The sequence below is a fragment of the Propithecus coquereli genome, unplaced genomic scaffold (assembly GCF_000956105.1).
Source record: "Propithecus coquereli isolate 6110/MARCELLA unplaced genomic scaffold, Pcoq_1.0 Scaffold474, whole genome shotgun sequence".
NCBI classification, from domain to species: domain Eukaryota; kingdom Metazoa; phylum Chordata; class Mammalia; order Primates; family Indriidae; genus Propithecus; species Propithecus coquereli.
Genome location: NW_012150552.1, coordinates 132,367 through 136,416, shown reverse-complemented (window position 1 = coordinate 136,416; position 4,050 = coordinate 132,367).

Here is a 4,050-nt window from a genome sequence, read left to right as displayed (position 1 = left end):
CAAGATTCTCCACAGAAACATAACCAATAAGATATGCAGAGGGAGATTTATTTTACTGAATTGGCTCACACCATATGCGAACTGGCAAGTACAAAATCTATAGAGCAGCCTGACAAACAGGAAATTCATGTTAGAGTTGATTTTTCAGTCTTGAGATTGAAATCTGGAGGCTAGAAACTCAGGAAGGGTTTCTATGTTGTAGTGTTGAAGCAGAACTGCTTCTCACTCAAGAAACCTTAGTCTTTTCTCATAAGGCCTTCAACTGATTGAATGAGACACCCGCCTGCAACCTCTCCCAAACACATTATGAAGCATAATCTTTCTTACTCAAAGCGTACTGATTTAATTATAGAAAAGGTATCTTCATAGTAACATTTAGACTCGTATTTGACCAGGCAACGGACACCACAGTCTAGCCAAGTTGACACATAAAATTAACCATCATATATGCTTTGTATATAGATTAGAATGATAGAGAAAGATGAATCTAAACAATGAGAATATAAACTGTTTAGAAGCTGAGTTTTAGAATTTTTTCCTTGAATTTTTAAGTTGTCTTTAATCAAGATAACAGCACCCCCCACACACACCCAAACACCATGCTATAGCAGATACAATGAAAATGAATGGATTAGTAAATATCATACTCCTGCATTTCAGTCACCAGAGTTGGAAATAAAATATAAAATGGACAGTGTTGTTCTCAATGTTCCTTTCTTTTAGAAAGAGTTTAACCAAAGCAAAATAATTTAGTCTTGTGAATTTACCTCTTAATTAATCCAATAATATTTATTGACCATCTTCTATATGCCAGGCACTCCTGTAATATCTGAGGATATAGGAAAGAGCAAAAAAAAAAAAATCTGTTCTTATAGAATTGACATTGAGTGGAGGTTGACTGGTGACAAAGAAGTAAATGTGGCACCCGGTTGTAAGAGATTAGAAAGTGATGTGGGGAGGGTACAATTTTAGAAAGGTCATAGTGTGAGGTGTCGCTGGAGAAGTAATTTTTGAACCAAGACCTAAACGAGAAATGGAAGTTTTGACTGGGCACGGTGGCTCACGCTTGTATTCCTAGCACTCTGGGAGGCCGAGACGGGAGGATCGCTTGAGGTCAGGAGTTCGAGAGCAGCCTGAGCAAGAGGGAGACCCTGTCTCTACTAAGAATAGAGTAACTTAGCCAGGCATGGTGGTGCAATTATTGTACAACCCTTCTTGAAATACTAAGCAGTTTGGAGTGTGAATCTTGCCTGTCATTTAGTGTCTGCGTAGCTATTACACCAATTATACATCTCTAAAATGGGCATAGTAGCACCTAGTGCTATTCACAATGTTTCTGTGTGAATTGAATGAAATATGACATGTTAATACCTAGCACAGTTTGGAACACCTAGTACATTTTCATCAATGCCATTTCTATTAACTAACCCCTTTTCACACCCACTCTGTCATAGCTCCATGGTCCTCTATGCTTCCTGTTTCCCCTTCACTTTCAAAAAATTCTGAGTGAAATAAAGGACTATATTTCAGTAATCACTACCCTGAGATTGTTACATGAAAATCTTATTTCTTTTGTTTGCATGATTTTTCATGTTTCTATCTATTTATGAACCTACCTACTGATGTTTCTATCTATCTAATAAATTCTTTTGTAATACAGTGGAGAATAAATCATAAATTTAAAAAGAAGCAAACAAATTTACTACTGATAATGTCATATATACTTTTTTAGGCTTTGGTAGAATTGGCTTTCATTGCAAGATGAATGAAGTCTAGCATTTCCCTCCTACAATTTGTATATTACAAGTTACAAGTGAACCTGTGGGTAGGCAGTGTACATTTAGGAGGGCACAAATTATGGTGACTAACACAATAATAATGATAAACCAGAACTCTAGAACAGATGTTTGCCTCTTTTTATGTACGTATGCGAAACATTCAGAGCTTAAGAGGAACAGTGTTCTAACACAGCCAAATGAAGTATTTCCCTGCATATAAAAGTTTTAATGGTATGAGGGGACTAACACTGAATGCCAATTTTAAAAATGAAATAATAATAGCAATAATAGAATGATTCATTCATTTTGAGCATTCATCATTTGTTGAACATTCTACCGAACCTGTGCATTGGATTACTTATTTCTCGTAAGAATCGTGCAAAAGTAGAAGCGATTTCTATCTCTATTTTATGTCAGAAGTAAACTTTAAAAAGTTATAGAAGTAATCTAAGGTTACACAGCTTATGAGCGATGGGGCTGTGTTTGGAACTCAGATTTGTCTCTAAACTTTCATTCCTCTTCAGTGACCATTTAGATTAAGAATGAATGCTGTGAAACATTTTGATCTAATTCCTAGGTTTGCATATAGCCTGCAGAAGATTGGGATCCCAAACCTTCTAAAGAGGCGCTTCAAAGCTCTACTTAAACATTTTTGCTAGACACACAGATCTTCACATGTGGGCTTTTCTCATCTGGGAAAGGCAAGCTAAAAAGGGCAGCCCAAACCATCCAGAGGATAATTACTATTGTTAGAATTGTCATTGACATGGAGGTTTTGTTGCAAAGAAGCAACATAAAATTTAGAAGATAAAACTACATTCGGATAGAAAAGAGTAAAATGATTAAAATCAAAAAACATAGTTTATAAAAACAGAGTAAAGGATTTCTTCTTTCTTCGAGGTTTTCTACCCTGACCTACAAAATATAGTTCATGTTGGAAAATGTTTTTATCTCAGTCATTTTGCTTTCAGGGCTAGGTATATCATATTAAATCTCATCTCTATCCTAAATTGTTTCTTTTTCACCAAACATCAGCTTTCAATGAGTAAAAAATAGCAGAGTGCCTGTGTGAGAACACAAAAAACAAGGAGATAAAGTTCTAAGATTTTTTTTTTCCTCTATAAAGAGGCGTATACAATGATTGGAGCAGACATGAGGAAATTAGACCAAATGGTAGTGTTAAATCCATTAGCCAACCTACATTCTCCAGTGAAAAATGACATAACTTTTAACAGTTTGGGTGAAAAAATTAAATATGTGGCTAGGATCTTTAATTCCTTTGTGGGTTACTCCCTTAGTAAGTATTTGCTAAAGTTTCACCATATGTATTTCTTTGGCTCACACTTCAGGTCACGTGCAAAATTTATTTAACAGACATATTCTCAAAACAAGTTAAGCCATGAGAGGTCTTTTTCCATTTCCTTGGTAGGTTTTCATTTCTTGTTATTATTCAGGGACTGGAGGTATCTGTGAATGTGTGCGTGCACATGTGTGTAAATTACTTTTGTTGTAGGTTTTAGGATTATTTTTAAAACATGATTATTTAGCCCTTTTTTTTCTTTGGATTGAAATGCTTTCTTCGGAATAAAAGAAATACACTATATCAAAATCCGAGGAAAGCATGAGGAAGAGACAAACGAGCACACTTCATTTTATTGCGCTTTGCTTTATTGCACTTTACAGACGCTGCGTTTTATACGAATGGAAGGTTTGTGGCAACCCTGCATCAAGCAAGTTTATGAGTCATTCTTCCAGCAGCATGTGCTCACTTTGTGTCTTTGTGTCACATTCTCCTCATTCTCACTGTATTTCAAACATTTCCGTTATCATTACATCTGTTAAGGTGATCTGTGGTAAGTGATCTTTGAAGTTACTATTGTAATTGTTTTGGGGCACCACGAACAGTGCTCATACAACATGAAGAACTTAATGTGTATATGTTGTGTGTTCTCTGACTGCTCCAGCAACTGGCAGTTCCCTGTCTCTTTCCCTCTCCCTGGGCCTTCCTCTTCCCTGTGACACAATAATATTGAAATTAGGCCAAGTAATAACCCAACAGTGGCCTTTAAATATACAAGGAAAAGGAAGACTTTCATGCCTCTCAGTTTAAATCAAAAACTAAAACTAATTAAGCTTAGTGAGGAAGCCTCGTTGAAAGCCAAGATAGGCCAAAAGCGAGGTCTCTTGTGCCAAACAATTAGCCAAGTTGTGAATGCAAAGGAAAAAATTCTTGAAGGAAATTAAAAAAGTGCTACTCTAGTGAACACATGCA